The sequence below is a fragment of the Octodon degus genome, unplaced genomic scaffold (genome assembly GCF_000260255.1).
Source record: "Octodon degus isolate 3935 unplaced genomic scaffold, OctDeg1.0 scaffold00120, whole genome shotgun sequence".
NCBI classification, from domain to species: Eukaryota; Metazoa; Chordata; class Mammalia; order Rodentia; family Octodontidae; genus Octodon; species Octodon degus.
This window is the reverse complement of record NW_004524696.1, coordinates 4342126-4359101: the sequence shown is the minus strand read 5'-3', so window position 1 is coordinate 4359101 and position 16976 is coordinate 4342126. Positions and strand designations below refer to the sequence as shown.

At 41.1% G+C, this 16976-nt stretch overlaps 1 protein-coding gene across 6 annotated transcripts in view; it reads left to right on the top strand.

Annotated features, from left to right (window-relative positions):
* Znf516 (zinc finger protein 516) overlaps positions 1-16976 on the top strand; it is a 120521-nt gene that overhangs the window by 4180 nt on the left and 99365 nt on the right. The window contains exon 1 of one of the 6 annotated variants that reach the window (XM_023700047.1): positions 1-42. The exons of the other annotated variants lie outside the window; for them this stretch is intronic. The gene's annotated coding sequence lies outside the window, so the exon portion shown is untranslated. The remainder of the gene's footprint in view (positions 43-16976) is intronic. 6 annotated transcript variants of the gene reach the window in all.

Genomic DNA, 16976 nt, shown 5'->3' with positions numbered 1-16976 from the left:
CGGCGCGGCCAAGCTCCGGGGCCGAGGCACTGCGGAGGCCAGGTAATTGGTTTCTATTTTAAACTTCACTTTGTTCTGCTGGAGGCTGGGTGGTGGGAAAGGCGTGGTCCCCGAGGACGGTTACATAAGTCTTCACACCTGAGTTGGGTCCTGCACCCCTGAAAGGGGCATGTTTGGGGCGGGAGAGGCCGATGGGCACTTGGGGCGAGCATATCAGCGAGGGGCTGCCGTGTGTTGGTTTGTGACCTTCCTATGGGACCCGACCAGTTTCCTCGGTGCTAAGTAGGAGGCCGAAGTAGTCTTAGGGACTGTTTGTAAAGCCCAGATGTGCTTGTGGGCCCGGGTCAGGCCTTCCAGAGGTGTCCACTGTGTAACAAAGAACGGGGCCCCAGGACCCCCCCCCCAGTGCCCTCTGTGCTACTTAACCAGCAAGTCACAGAAGGAACTTCAGACAGGCCCTAATTATACATACAGCACAGAGGCATTTCCCGAGAACCGGCCATTAAGTATTGGATCTTGACTAGGGGCAGTTTAAATATGGATGTAAGTTGAGCAGAGTAAGAGCAAAGTGGATAGCACATCACCAGGGTCTTTCTAAGATCATGTTTTAAAGCACACTTTTAATATAATTGAAGTATTTTGGTTTAAGAATGTTTCTTTAAGGAACTAGGCATGCATATGCTATTTGATAGGATACTTGCTACTGCCTTGTAAAGAAAAAGGCTCTCTTTATTATTTGTTTGTTCCTCCTTTATTTTCCTTTGCATTCATTAATCGTGGCGTCGAAAGTCCTGAATCTTATTTACACGGACTGGCCAGAATGGGATATACCACATAGCACTATTGTGCGTGAACACCCCCCACCTACCCCACCCCCGTCAGATTGGAGTAGATACAGCTCAGTCTGGTGGCAGTGGTGTGTGCAGTTGGGTCAGTCAGGGGGTGGCGACATCTTTAGTTTCACAGGAGTGACTCCCATAGCCATCTTGAATGGATTCCAAATAAACTGAACTGGTCCAAAGACACATGCATTTTGATAATTAATTTAGAATTTTGATGTGTTAAGGTGCTAGTTGTTTCCTTATTCATCAGTAGGATTTTATCTTAAAGTTGCTAATTTGAATGTACTGAAACATTTAGGGCCCATTAACATTCTAAAAAAAATAGCATCCCGGGCTCATCTGTAATAAAGCTAACCAGAACTGTGGGGCAAAGCCTTAATGAAACAAAACACCAGTGTGGTTTACTTGGTAGCAGCTCTATTTTCAACAGTGAATGGAGAGAAAGGAGATTCGCTTATTTGTGTTTCTGAGAGCTTTTATCACAGTTGTCTTCCCAAGTGGCACAATATACTAAACTGATGTTGGGTCAAGAACGTTTTTAGGATGTGGATGTGATAATAACTGCTGATATACTGAAGATGGCTTATATCACCAGTGTTTTAATATTGTTATTTGGAGGCAGTGTTTAGAGGTAACGAAATTTAGAAATAAAAAGTTTCCTGGGATTCTAAAGTCCTGCATTTCTAACTTTGTAAGATGTCTCAGGGATGGAAATTAAGTGAATAGAATGAGAGTGATTAAAATACAAAACAGTCCCCCAGCCCAACCAAAAAGGAGGTCACAGTGTTAAAAGCACTTTATGTCCACAAACGAAAGTCTTAACTTCATTTAGCTTGCTGGTTTCTATCAGGAGATATTTGAGTTTTATAAGTGAACCATTTGATGCGATTAAGCTTAGCAACAATTATGTAGGAAAAAAAGATTCTTTAAAAAATACTTTGAAGGGAGGAATAAATACTCATAACAGATAGCTTCCAGTCTTTCCAATTGGAGAAAAATGATAATGCAGCCTCACATCATAAGTAGAGTTTAGCCATGGGTGGATCTTGAAAAACCAGTACTGAGTTTATTGGCCTGTTGTGGGGCTTGTATCTATTCTTCTTTCCAGGCTCTGTATGGGTTTTATTCATAATTAACCAGAAACAATCTTTGAAAAAAGCATTTTGTGGGCGTGGTTTCAAGTCTGACTGGAGATTATGTTTAGAGTTTCAGCTGCATTATACCTTAATGCCATAGAAATAGGAAACTGAAATATAAGCTGATTACGTTCAGCGGGAGGGCGCCTGCCCCAGCCTGTGCACTTTCCTCTTGCAATATGCTTGTTTAGACCTTTGAGACGGTTCACTGTTTGGGTTTTTATTCCACTTTCAATTTAGGAGGGAAGAACATATGTTAATTATCTAATTACAAGTGGCATTTTGCTTATAATATGACTAGCTTTCTGACTGAAGAAAGCGTCGCTGTTAAGTGTGCAGGACAAGCGTATATCAGCTTTCTCTTTGGTTTTTGATTGGCCAAATTTATCTGGAGAGATCCAGTTTTCTCAGCAGTAGATGTGGGTTATACCTCATTTTAATTAATAGATCTAAGAGAACAAAGCAGAAACTAAAATTTATTTGAGATGTCTGCATTGGCAGTAACATCCCTTCCTCAAAAGCGAAGGTCTTACTAGCTTCAAATTTTATACCTTTTAGTGCTTAGATAAAGCTGTTCAGAATATAATTAGTCTTTGCAAAAATGCATCTTTGCTGTCTTATCCCTCCCCCTCAAAAGTTGTAAAAGTGGTGGAAAAAGTTCAGGTAACCCTCCTCTTGCTTAACGAGTAGTGCTCACAGAGCTTCCCTGAGCGTGGCACTCCCCTCAAGTTTTGTTTATTGGCTCCTTGCCATCCTACAAAAAGGCCTTCCCTGTGCACCTTTGACCTTTGCTTCCAGGATTGTTAACATGGAAACAGAAAGGACTAATTTCATTACTCTGTTTAGCTTGTGGGCCCAGGGAGTGACCCTTCTCCTGTGTTGGGGACCTGCATCTCATTTGGATTTGCATTCTGGGAGCTGTAGCCTTAGGATGTGGAGTCCTTGTGAAGTTAAGCTGGGTGATGGTTGCAATCCGTCCCTGTGTGATCCAGTCAGAGAGGTACATGGAGAGTCCAGGAGACAGGTGTAAATGTGGATTGTGGAGCGGCACCTGGGGGTGATAATCTGTGGTTTGGGTGCCCTTTGAGCTGGGGTGAGCTGGCTATAGTTCCCCTCCCCTTCTCCCTCTGGGACTTTCCACCCACTGGTTAGAAGTATAGTGTGGCTGCCCCGAGTTGGGGTGTATCTGCAGGCCAGGGAGGAGAGGCATCTGCACTGAAGCCCTGTCCTCAGCTCCCCTGGGGCCCAGGAGCAAGGGAGTTTGGGGGTCAGGGAGTAGGACTTTTTTTTTTTTTTTTTTTTAAAGTGAAGCGCTAACCTCCACCCTGAGTTACTGCTCTTCCTGCAGCATCTCTGGCCCTTGGGAGGGTAGGTGGAGGGTTCTCCTTAGCAAGTGAAGCAAGCTGTGTTACCTTAGACTTTTCCCATATTTTGGAAAGTTGTTCCAAACACATCTCAAGAAAGGAATCATATTCAGAATTTCCATTTGTGAAGGGTTCATTAGTAAATTTAACCTTATGGGAAGAAGAACAAAGATTTTTATTATGGATTTGGAATGTCTTGTTCGAGTCCTTAAAAAGTATGTTAACTTTAAAAAGAATTGTTTTCCAAGGAGGTAGAATTTCGGAGTATGATGTAAGGGGCATTAAGGTGGATGTGTTCATAAGGGCCATAAATGTGCCCTCTGCCCTCCTGCTAAGGTAAATGAAGTGTGTTTCCCATGGACTGGCGAAAATTGGCAGTTGCAACTGTAACTGTCCGCTCTGTGTTCTTCATCCCCCGCATCTGGCCACACGTGACTTGAGCAGCTGTGGCCTTCCCCGCCAGAGTGAAGCTGTGGTGTTTGTGTGTGAATTAAAATGCTTTTCTCTGCAGACATTAGCTGGGTGAAGAAGTGTAATTTTGTGGCCCTCAACATGCCTTAAAAGTAGTTTTCCAAAAAAAACCTGGATTTCATCTTCAGTCTAAATGGTACTGAAAATTACAAAGCAGTGTAATTAGAATTACAACTATTTTTAGAGAGCAAACATGTAAATGTATGTTAAGTAATGAACAAAACACAACCCAGGAGAATAGGCAAAAAATCGCCTAAAAGCAACAGCATCAACCTTGGATACATTTTGCTGTGTGTTTCTACTCGGTGTTTATTCTGGTGGATACTTTGTCTTTCTCTTTGTTGTTGATTTTTTCCCTTTTTGAGTCAGGCATTTTAATCAAGCAGTTACAGAGTGAACGTTTATTTGCGGTGTATATAATTGTAAGGTTCAGACAGTTCCTCAGCTGATCGGAAGCTGGGGTGAGAGATGAGCATGTTTTGTTTCCAAGCAGAATTAAGCAGGTGCTTTCTTCCACCAGAAACAGGTAGAGTCCCCCCACCCCCACCCTCCCTGGGGAGTTGCTGATGTCAGCATGGCCCTCTGCATACAGCTGTCCTCCTATTTTCTTGCTCATTTAAGAGATAGTGTGTATAGATTAAGTACCAGTGTCAGCTTTCAAGACACACAGGGAGATTTAAAAATTGAGATTGTGTTAAAACTCTGTTTTTTTTTTTTGTTTGTTTGTTAATGGCTGAGAAGTAAATTATTTTTTCAGTGTCATTAACATTTGGAAGCCCCTATGATAGCCGGCTTTTACCGTGTTAAAGCAGGGGATATTTGTTTAGGAATTTTTGTCCTTTGTTTCAGGAAAGGACAACATGTGTCTGTCTTTGCCATATGGTACTACTTAACCTATATTGCACTAACTGACTAGGGGCTGTGCTTGGGCATTGATTTATTTCAGCATTCGAGAATGTTCTTTGAAATCTAGCGCAGTCAATGATGCATTGAAATTTGTGCAGGGAGGTTATTTGTGGCTTTAGCAGCTTCTTATTCAGCTGATACTTAAGGGAAGTGAGCAAGTTTCTTGTTTTTCTTTTCCTGAAATAATTTTGGTGGGAAATAGTTTGCCCTGAAGTGTTGAATGATTGTGTTAATTCAGAAAAACAGAGCCAAATATGAGCAGTTAAGATATGGGCTGCTTCCAGATTAGGCTAGAAGCTGAGCTGGTCAGAAAACATTCACTATTTAGTTCCTGGTTATTCAGTGATTTTTAGCTTGCAGCCAAATAATTACGGGGTTTCCTCCCTTAAAGATTTACCTTATTTTCCCCCTGAGAGAATGAATCAATGAACAGATAGGCAGGGTCTGTTTCAGAATTTCCCTGATCTTTTGTGCTGCTGTTCTAGAATTTTCTACACTTATGCCTTAACAGCTGTGGGGATGTTTTGGTCACACAAGTTGGATTTCAGTTTTGAGGTCGACCTGCCTTTGATTCACAATGCCTGCTTCTTGTGGCTTGTCTCAGGAGTTTATTAATGCAGAAGCTCCGCCTCCATTTTTAGTACCTTGAGTGGCTGTGGGGTGCCTCTCTCTCGTTGAATGAGCCTTCTTAGACATAATCACATTGTTTTTCCTGTTTTAAGGAAGGAAGCAAGCAAATTTATGCACAGTCACCTGTTGTCCCCAAGGCAGGGCTGTGTGCCCTGAGAGGTGGGCCAGGTAGTGCTCAGAGAACTCTGGGCAGTGTGGTGCACGTTGCCTTGGCAATGTATAATTTATGTCATTACCATGACACAAAGAACATTTTTCTGTCAGTTTGAGAAAATATCATCATTCATTGATAATCATATTCCCCTCAGATTTAGATGAATCATTTCAATGCTTTCTGTGACTTTAGCATGACCATTAGCATAATGATGATAATCCTGTGAGTAACACCCGGCATAACTTAAATTAATGTTATTGTGATGAGGACAGTACAACCCCAGGTGCTAAAGTAAGTGCCTTTCTTTTTCAGAAATTGCTTTTTACTTTCAAAATTGGAGACAAGGAATATGATCTCATTCCTCAAAGCAACTTTAAAAAAATAACTGTTAGTAAATAAGTGGATTCCTAATGTAAAAGTGCTCACCATAGCAACATAAACTTGGGGACAATTCTGTAGAGTCATGGGATTAGTGGTTTAGTGGTAGGATTAAAATTAGCCTCTGTAAATTACCGTGGTGACAGAAGAGCAGAATCTGTTAATGGTTTTACAGGAAGATTGGCTTATCAGTTATTTTCCGGGTTGATGAAAGATTATGGGCTATGTAGAATGTGAATTTTAGAAAGTAAGGTTAATGTTCATGGTATCTATACAGTTTTTAGTATTTGTCACTGGACTTAGAACTTGTGATTTGTGTGTGTGTGTGTGTGTGTGTGTGTGAAAGAGGGAGGGAGGGAGGCAAAGAGGGAGAAGGGAGGGAGAAGGGAGGGAGAAGGGAGGGAGGGAGGGAGAAAGAGAGAGAGAGAGAGAGAGAGAGAGAGAGAGAGAGAGAGAGTTAGTTTATAATCCATGCCTGCTGTTTAGCTGTGTGTGTTGAGGGCCAGTTGACAGGGTGTGTGTGGAGGCAATCATTCAAACTGCTGTCCATAGGCGTGGTCCTCCATTTTGGAGTGTCTCTGCCAGTGAGCTACATTCCCAGCTCCAGGGATGGGTTCCTATGCTGTTCTTTCTTGGTCTGAGCAGGTTAATGTGGTTTACTACCTTATTAATAGATTTTTGTTTGTTTTTTTCTACTGACTAGGAGTATTTAATTGATTTAATGTAGTGGCCACTAAGGAAACTACTTGCTTTCAGGAGTATGTATATTTCTTTGTATGTTTATATCATTTCCACTTGGACTTGTTCGGAAGATTGAGAATCACGTTTGTAACTGTAGGAAGCTGAGAGGTGATTTCTGGGTGAATCCTGGCATTCTGTAGGTTCTTCAATGCAGAAATATGAGTGACTCAGCAAAGCCCACAGAGGGGGCAGGGCACAAACCCAAGCTTCTTGATTGCTGGTTAGTCTTTCCAGCACTCTGTGCTGAGTGTATCAAGTGAGGTATGGGTGAAAGTCTACCTTGAGGCTGAGGTTAAGATCATGGAAGTCCTGAGTCAACACTGCCAAGTGTAGGCCTGGAAGGTGGTCAGTTATTTATGAATTCAGGGCCCACCTGAGTTCACCTGTGATGCTTAGAGGAAGCGCTAGACAGGGCAAAAAGTTTGGAGTCAGTGATTGTATTTTCTATTTTTTTTTTTTAATCTCTCCATTTGTATACTATGTTTGTGTGAGCACTGGGGCAATATCACTGTCTGAGGCCACTGTAGCATTCATTGTGAAGCTCAGACTAGAAAGAAACAGAACACCAGGCAGCTTTTCATTTTTGATTTGGGACAGGGTCTCCCGAGGTAGCCCAGGCTGGCCCTGCACTTGCAGTGGTCCTCCTGCCTTAGCCTTCCCGGTGCTTAGGTTACAGTTGCGTGCCACCACACCCAGCTACCAGGTGGTTTTGGGCACTGATTCTCAGCCTCTAGTATGAGGGCCAGGATTTTCTCAGGAAACCCAGTGAGGTAAATACCAGTATCAAAGTCACCTTGTGAGAGAGTAAGTACAAAAACCAAATCATCAGCATGAGATAATAGCAAAAAACTGGGTAAAGCAGTCAGAGAAATCAGTGACTTCCGTAGACTGCTTGTTTCTGGCACTCCTCTTGCCCCGCGCCATGGAGATGCATGCAGGAGCATGGGAGGAGAGCTGCTGGCATGGGTGGGCCTCCCGAGATGAGCAGAGGACCAAGTGATGACAGAAATGCGGGTGGTGGAGGAGCTGCGGGGCAGCAGGGGACGGGGCAGACGAGCACCTGCCAGCCGTGGTGGGCAGTGATTTCTCAGTGCATCTTTGGTGCAAGCAGATGAGATAGAGACTCCAGCAGGGGCAGCTGAACACGGGGAGATGGAACAACATTTCTTTCTTTCTCTGAGGGAGATTCAGACATTTTACCAGCACCAGGGACCCACTGGGCTGGTGAGACTTTTGTCCTGTCTGCTCCTGATTGATGGATGTGGAGACCCTGCAGATTATTGACTACCATGTGGTGGAGTCTCCATTCCTCAGCTTTGTTTAGTGAAAGTGGGAGTTGGGCCAGGACCGGTTACTTTTTCTTGATTGTGCAAGAGTCGCAGAAACTGTAACATTTTTTGCATTCTCAGTGTGAGCAAATATAGCTTCCATGCTAGATCTTTGTAAGGGGGAAAAAAATCACTAAATGAAGACTTGAATTTGGAATTTTTTTCCTTTTTATGAAAAAGATGGTACTTTGTCATTATTTACCTGAGTCTATATATTAGTAATTTTTCTACCTTTCTAGAAGTTTTTTAAAATACATAGGCTAGTGTAAAGTAGGAATTATGGAGACTTGTTTGATCATTATAATAGCTGCCAACTTCCTCCTCCATGGGTTGGTGTGAGAATTTGTGCAGGCTAGATATCTGGTAAATAAAATGCTGTTATTTACATGCTGGTACTAACAGTTTTTCTGTTTGATATATGATAAAATACAAATAAAAAACAAGACATGGAATACATAGGTTATGACCATGGGGAAAGTATGCAAATTTTAAGAAGCTTTCTGATGGGTACATGTGAACAAAAATTTAGAATTCAGACTTTGTAATAAAGCAGAAAGTGAAACGTGGCTATTTATATGTTGTACTGACCATCAGGAAACCAAGAGAACCCGTAATAGTTCTGCCATAAGATAAAAGTGTTTTTTAAAAATATATGACACTAAAAGAAACTTAAATTTTTAATTTTTTAAATTTAGGACAGGGCGTACAGCGTGTACAGGGACTCACTGTGTGGATTGGACTTAGTGATCCTCCTGTTTACAACCTGGTGTGCACTACCACACCCAGTCTCAGTTGCCATCTCAGCACACCCTGGGGGGTGGGAACTGCTAGGCAGGCCCAGGGATCAAACCCCTGACCACCGTGCCTGCTTGCAGGTGCTTTAATCTGCTGAGCTATTTGGCCAGCCCTTAAAATTGGTTTTAATACTTGGCATTTTTCTAAAGCTATATATTTTTATATAGAAAATTCTTCTAGTAATCTTCTCAAGGCAAATGCTGTAGTGCTTGTTGAAGGTGCTTCTTTGTAACTCCTTTGATGTGAGAAGCTGAGGTCACAAGAACACATTGTACTGTGTGAGAGCCACTTTTGAGTCAACATGACAGGATGGCGCACGGTAGTGAACATTACTGTTTGCCACTTGTCAGTTTAATTTCAATTGGGTAAATGCTTGAATAACCATTTCTCCTAATAAATTGTTCAATGAATGCCCATCTCCTTTCAACAAATACTTTTCAGGTGTCTGCTGTGAACCAGAAATTATTTTATTCTTTATGTATTATTTAATAATCATAACAATCTCATGCAGTTGGCCATACTTTTTTTTTTTTTTTTAATTGGGCCCCTTTTTGCATAAAGACACAGACTGGTACAGTTGACTAACTTGATTAGAGCTCTGTCACTAGAGTTTCTGAGTGGATAGTATTTGGGGTCCCCCTTGGGTTTCTGATCCTCCTCATACTTATTGAAATATGCATGTTTATTTTCATCTTGGTTTGAAGGCCTTGAGGTTACAGAACTTCAGAGCTCACAGTTTGGAATGCCAGTGTCCACCATCCACCTGGCCGTCTTCCCATTTCTCCCAAGAGAGGATGGGTGTTGCCTAGCTCCTCATTCTAAGAAGGCAGGCCTTTGGGGTGCCCAGTCTATCTGGTTTTTTCTGGTCTGCAAATGAGCAGGGGCCTTGAACACTCCACCTGGAGCCATCTAAGGAGGAGCCGATGATTCAGGGAGACTCAGGAAGGAGTGTATTCTTGCTACTCCTGTGGGTGGGGGTGGTAGGAGGACCCTGATCCTCAGCAACCTCATTCCCCCGTGGCTCAGGCTCCACCCACTTCACCTGTGACAACGTCTGTTTGCAGAACTCTAGGGCAGGGGTTTACCAAACTTTTTCTGCAGAGAGCCAGATGGGAAGTATTTTAGGCTTTTCAGGCCAGGCGGCCTGTGTTGACTCACTGGCCTGAGGGCAGTAATCAGAGATAGTGTGTCCGAGCAAGATGACCTTTATGGACACTTATAATTTGAATTTCATGTAATTTCATTTATCACAGAATATTCTCTGTTTATTTGTTTTTCCTTCCTCCAACCTCCTAAGAATATAAAAAGTGTTCTTAAGCCATAGGCTACACAGGAATGGGTTAGGATTTGGTGCGCAGGCTCAGGAGAGCTGTAATAAGGTTACACATGTAACTTTATATTTTGTAGTAACTACAGTAAAAGAGGAAAAAAGAATCAGGTAAAAATCAACATCAGTAATTTGTTTTATTTAACTCAGCGTAGCCCCAAATATTTCTGAAACACATAAATGGCCTAAGAATTAGTCCTGAGATACTTTTGGTTCCATCCTTCAACTGAACCTTTGAAACCCATGTGTACTTGCCCTGTGCAGCACATGCTGGTGTTAGGTGATCCTGGCTCACCATAGCCCACCCTGTGAGTAGCACTCAGCACGTAGGTTGGGCTTTCAGGTTGAGTCAGAAAGCCGTGCTCCACAGTTTATGTTTTTGTTCCCTGTAATTTGTTTTCAATCAAAGGGAAAATACATTGTGAAATACCTAGGTGGATGGTAGTAGCCAGCGGAGAAAAGATTCTGTCCCAGAAGTCAGAGTGCTGGTAGTTTCTGGGATCCTAGGCATGAGGAAGAAAGCTGGGATGGCTAGCAGGCAGGGGCCCTGTCCCTTCTATCTCTGTCCTGCACATTTTTTTTTTTGGAACAAAGAACTCTCCTGTCCGATGTTTCCCTGGCCCGGAGCACTCAGGCCCCCTCCTCTTGTGTGCCATTTGATAACTCACGTGCTTTAATTCCAGCATTGCAGTTTCACCACAAGGGAGTCGTAGCATGGGGGAAGCAGATTTTGGCTTCAGATCCAGCTCCCATGTGCAGTGTGACTGGACAGATAGCTGATGTGTGTCTTCACCCCTTCATCTGTAGAATGAGATGAGAAGCTGCCCTACCCTGGGACCAGGAAAGGACTGTGGATCGCAGCTCTGGACAAGGTGGGCGAGGGCAGAAGCTCTCTGCTGCTCAGCAGTCCCAGAGCAGCCTCCCCTGCAGAGGAAGGCTGGCACCTGGGGAATTGCAGGATGCAGGAAGATAATCCTAATTGCTTGTGTTTGTTTGTTTCCTGGATAGTCTCTTGTCCTTCACTTAGAGAGTGTGGCATTTGTCCACCAGAATGCCCTGTCCACTGGAGTCCTGCTCCTCATGTCACCAGCCTCCTAGGCCAGAGTCCCACGTGGTCAGGCAAAAGTCATGTGACAAACTTGTCACTAGGAGCTTGACAGGTGGCGAGAACCTGTTGATTTTATAATTTGAATGTATTAATTTTTCTTGTACTTTTCTAGAAGTTTCAGATCATGGATATGTATATATTCTGTAGCTTTATCTCATTTTATGTTCAGCATATAAACTGTGTGAGGGATTTCTATTTTTCATAGATTAAAAAATTATTTTTCCTTTAAAAAAGGGCCGAGAACTGTAGTTTAATTCATATAGTTCGGTATTATTTCTGTCTTTTACATGTGAAACCTTTAACTTGTTTTGCATAGTTTACTCCATTTTTTAACCTGATAGTACAAAAAGCAAAGTCACAAAATGTGGAACGGTTAACTTCGCCTGAGTTTAAGGTACACTTGGAGTGCAAACCCAGGCAGAGTTAATTTATTCCTTTGTAAATCATTGTTGTAGTGGTTGAATATCCACAAAGTGCTCTTCTGGTGGAGGTGCAGGACATTTTACTGAGATTATGGTTTTACAGAATCCCTTTTAGCATTCTGTGCTGATGAACCTGTCACTCTTGTTTGGCTTTGCGGGTTCTGGAGTTTTGAAGTACAGCTGTTGAATTAGAAATTGGTACTCGTTGAGCTCTGTGTCAAAGTTTATCACAATGTTTAAGTTTGATGATATTAGGAATCCATTGTGGAAGAGCAGACCCCTTTGTCTCTTCAGAGCAGTTCTGGGACAAAGTGTGTTTCACGTCTTTGTAAACTAGGGCATTAGATAATAAAAATAAAATGAATAACAGTACTGGTTCACAAAAGCTGTTTCTTAGGAAAAAGAATAAAGCAAGTGACTAGAAGCAAATGAAAGTCTCCAAGAGGTCCTGTAAGAGGTGGATTCATGTAAGATGGGAGTTAAGTGCAGTGTAGTGAATGTTTATTTCTTCATTTCAACGCTGCTGCTTTTTTGTTTTTTGCATGTTATTCCTGTACTTCAGCAATTACATGTTGTGTGCATGATACACTTTATACGGGGCCATTTTGTGTGTGTGTGTGTGTGTGTGTGTGTGTGTGTGTGTGTGAGAGAGAGAGAGAGAGAGAGAGAGAGAGAGAGAGAGAGAGAGTGTGGGGGTGGGGGTTTGGACGCCAGATGGAAGAGAAAGGGGAAGGAAGAGGCTTAAGTATAAAATGGCAAGAGAATCGCTATTAACTGCCACCAGGTAGGCACAGAACCTGCCATGATTTTTAAGGGATAAAGCTGACCAAATATTTATTCGCCTATGTGTTTCAAGATGGCTGTTGAGTTTGGTTAATGCAGTTCTGCCGCATTTTCAAGGCATGCTGTCTGTAAATTGCCTCCTCGGTCTGAGTCTAGGCTCCTTGGTTTACCTATTATTCCTGCTTGCAAATCTAGGCGTTCTGATCAGCAAGTTTATTATTTTGACTGAGGGTGAAGTTCCATTTCTCCTTGAATTAATTACTGAGACAGCTTCTATTGATAGGGGAGATTATGGGGAAACACACGCTGTTTACTATCTTGTGGAATTGCAGTTATCAGTGTTCAGAAAACTTATCAGACTTTTTAACATACACTAGTACTCAGGTAAAATAGCAAAGTCCAAATGTGGACTGTTTAGCTAGGATAAGAATTGGTGTTTATCTTTGTTTCAGTGGCTCAGCAGAACAGTGCTTTGTGTGTAGCACATTTAAACAACGGACTATTTCTGCTTAAGACAAAGAATGTGAACCTTTACCATTTGGGTCACCATTTGTTAGTGGGTGGACCGTGCATTCTTTTGAGAGTTGTGCAAATCCATGAGTCTCAGTAAGTTAGATTTCATCAGTGGTCCTTGTCTAGAAGATGATTTAAGCCTCCACAGGCAGTCACCCCCTGTTGGCCACACATCTGGGGGCTCAAGAGCTTAGGCTGTTTCTACCTAGTCATGTGAAATTTATGGTTATTCAATTGCCTTAGGATCTGCTGGTCAGATGAGACATCAGTATCACTATAAATTAAAGCATTCTGATTAAAACATCCTTTCTTGGACGAACCACCACTGCTTTTGGAGATTTAGCAGAAAACAGAACCATAGGCTTACAGTTAATCACTCGAGGCAGAATTTCTTTTCATACTCATTTGAAAGCCACTTTGTTTAATACATTTTAAGATGTCTAAAGTTGGAGCTTAGAAAATGGACTGTGGCCTATTTTTAAGTGAGAGGAATTACAGTACTGACATCAAACATGGTTTGTGTCCATGCAAGTATGTAATGTGGACTTTATTTCTTGAATAGAATTTTCTGTGTTGGCAGTGGGTTGTTCTGAATGCCACTTTCTTAGGGAATTAATATGAAGCTACACATTTTAGTTATTGAACCAGAATAATATAATGATAGCTATATCCTCTGTGTTGCTGTCTGTTTTTCTTGCCAGAGGGGATACAGATAGATGTACTTTGCTTTTAAGATGTACACAGAAATTTAAAAAAATGAGGTACATAAAGTTCGCAAATGGGATTTCATGTGGTCCTTTCCTCTGCTACTACGAAAAGGGGTGGTAACTGTGACATTCACCCCAGATAACTAATTTCTTGGTTTTCCAACTACAAATTAATTTTGATGATTTCGTTTTGGAATAGCAAAGTTATTTAGGGCACTGTTCTCTATATCCAGTTCAAAGGATTTCTTTTCAAATAATTGTGCAAAATGCAAGGGTGGTAGACAACAAAGACCAGATCATCTTTGCTCTCGATATATGTAAATCTAAAGAGGAAATTACATTTTGAAGAAAAAAGGATGTGTAAGGAATTTTACAACATGGATGTAATTTTGTTTTATATAAGCGCCTATTTATTTCCTGAGTGACTTTTTTGGAGGGGGTAGTAGGAATCAAACTCAGGAATTTGCTTTTGTTCTGAGTGACTTTTGTGCTCCAGTCCTTATATTAGGCATTTAAGCAGTTTAATGACTATATCAAGGTTTTTAATGAATATGTCTTTACTATCAAAAATTAAAATGACACCATGTTTTATGAGTTTTTCAATAACTAAAAGAAAAAAAAATGTAACAAACTTCTGCGTGTATATACCCTTGGAGATTTTACTTTGCTGTTTCCTGTGTGACCAGGCCCTGGCCAGTTGGGATTTGGCCCGAGCAGCTAGGAGGCGGGCCTCAGCAGGGTCCACCTCACCTTGCAGAGCTGCCCTTCACCTTCCAGTCCTGTTGGTATAATGCCTTGTTTAAATCTTGCAAAGGGGACTTTTCTGAGACACAGTTATGTGTACTTACGATAATGTTCTTTAGAATAAGTTCCCTGAGGTGAAATTTTTGGGAGGAAGCGACATTGTAATTGATGAACATTGCCAAATTTCCCAAAAAAGATTCCATGAGGCCATTCCACATTGTCTGCCCAGAAAGGCTGTGTGAGTGACATTTTCTTTTCATCACTGTCATTGATCCCTGTTGTTGGTCTCACATCTTGGCCGACTTGGGAAGGGGATATACCATCCTGTTTTAAAAATATTAAGTGATGAGTATTTCTTAATGTTTACTGACCATTTTGTTCCTCTTGTGAGGCCCTTGCTCATTTACTTTGTCAGTTTCACCACTGTGATACGTGTCATTTGTTGAACTGTGAGAGTATTTTGTTTGTTGGGGACAGCAGTTGTCTGCCTAGGTATTCCACACAATAATTTGCATGTCTGTTTTGAACCTTTCATTATGATGTGTGGTCTGTACACATTCAAAGAACCTATGCATGAGATATTTCTTAAAAGGTCTGGAGGATTTTGAGTGTGAATTTGACTTGATCCATGCCTGCTAAGTGGGCAGAGGAGAGAGTTCTTGCTTTTAACATGCTTATTGGTCTGTTTACTTTTTCAGTCTGTTCTTCAGTAAATTTGATACATTTATGTTTTACCAGAAAATCAATCATTTTGCCATAGTATCAATTTTATTAATAATTTGAGTTTTGAGAAACATGACCATATTCTTTCTTCGGTTGGTGGTCATTAGCCCCAGTTTTCCCAGCCTCTTTTTTTCCCATGATAGTCAGGTGAGTCATTGATCTCATTTTCTGGGGTTATGAAAGCATTAGTGATTGTTTTTTTTGTACTTAAATTTGATTTATTGCTCTCTGTTTCTGTGAGCTTTGGGTATGAAATACAGTAAAAGGAAAACAAAGACTGAATAGGTGAAAGTCACACCTTTGCATGTTCATTGTCCTTCACTGTTCTTGAAGATATGAAAAATAAGCACTTTTCCTGCTGCCATGTTACAGATTATGATGTCTTTTTACTCAGAGGAAGTATTTGTTTTAGTTTTAGTAGCATATTTACATTCCATAATGTTTACATTCCCTGTGAGGAGTTGGGACATGTGCGTGGGCAGCTCTTTGCTTCCTTTATCCCTCTTTCCTTCTCTCCTGACTCCCTCCAGCTCTTGCTGCACTTCCCGTTTGACAGAGACCCATCTCCTTACTTCCCCTTATCTGTCTTTTCTTTTGCTCTTCGTTTATAATTTGAGTTTCTCGTGTAAGAAAAAACATGCGCTATTTAAGCTTGTGTGTCTGATTTATTTCACTTAACATTAATGATCTCAAGTTTCATCCATTTTCCTAGAAATGATTCGAGTTTATCTTTCTCTCTGGCAGAGTAGCCCTTGATTGTGTGTAAGCATCACGTTTTCTTTTCCGTTCATCTGCTGATGGACATGTAGGCTGCTCCCAAGATTTAGCAGTTGTGAGTTGTGGTGCCGTAAATGTGAGCATGCGTGTGCTGTATCATGGTAACATGATGCCTGTAACTCTTTGGGGGAGATTCTTAGAAGGGGAGTATCTGGGTCAAAGCAATTTCCTATTTTTAGTTTTTCAAGGAATCTCCATGCTGATTTCCATAGATTACATTCTTACCAGTAATGTAGAAAGGTTCTTTTTATCCCCACATAACCTTTCCAGAATCTTGTTATTACTTAGTTTCTTGATGATAGCCATTCTTTCTAGGTTAAGATGAAATCTCAGTGTCGTTTTAATTTGCTCTGCTCTAATGGCCAGTAATGTTGAGCACTTCATATATTTATTGGCCATTTGTAGCTCTTTGTTTATTTGTTTTCCCATTGTTTGATTGAGTCTTCTATTTTTGTTTTGGGGATCTATATTTTTTGAGTTCTTTGTATATTCTGAATGTTAGTCCTTAATCACTGGCAGAATTTTTCTTCCTTCTGTATGTTGTCTCTTCCCTTTGTTGGTTGTTTTTGCTGTGCAGACCTTTTTAAATTTAATATGATGTCATTTGTTCCTTCTCAGCCTTGTTGTTCATAAAGACCTTGCCTTCGCCTTTGACTTTAAGGCTTACCTGTTCTATCTCCCAGCAGGTTAAATGTTCCTGTTGGAACATCTAGTTCTCTGATGCATTTTGATTTTAATTTTGTATATGGTAAAAGATACGGGCTGAGATTCAGTCTTCTGCATGTGGATAGCCAATTTTCCTAATTTTTTGTTAGAGGTTGTCTTTCCTCAAGTGAGTTTTTGACCACTTTGTCACAGATCAAATAGTTGAAGATAGTTGGAGTTGTTTCTGCAGCCCGGTGTTGTCCCTTGATCCTCCTGTCTTTGCTTTGTGCCATTACTGAGCTGCTTTTGTCACAGTAGCTATTCTGCTCTTGTTACCTAGGATCAGTTTTGCTCTTCTGTGTCTGTGATTGATTTATGTATCAGCTATACTGTTGCTTTAAATTTTTTTCTAATTTATCACTGCTTTTATTTTTTTTTATTTTACAAGATTTTTAAAATTTCTTTTTCTTTCATTTTTTTTT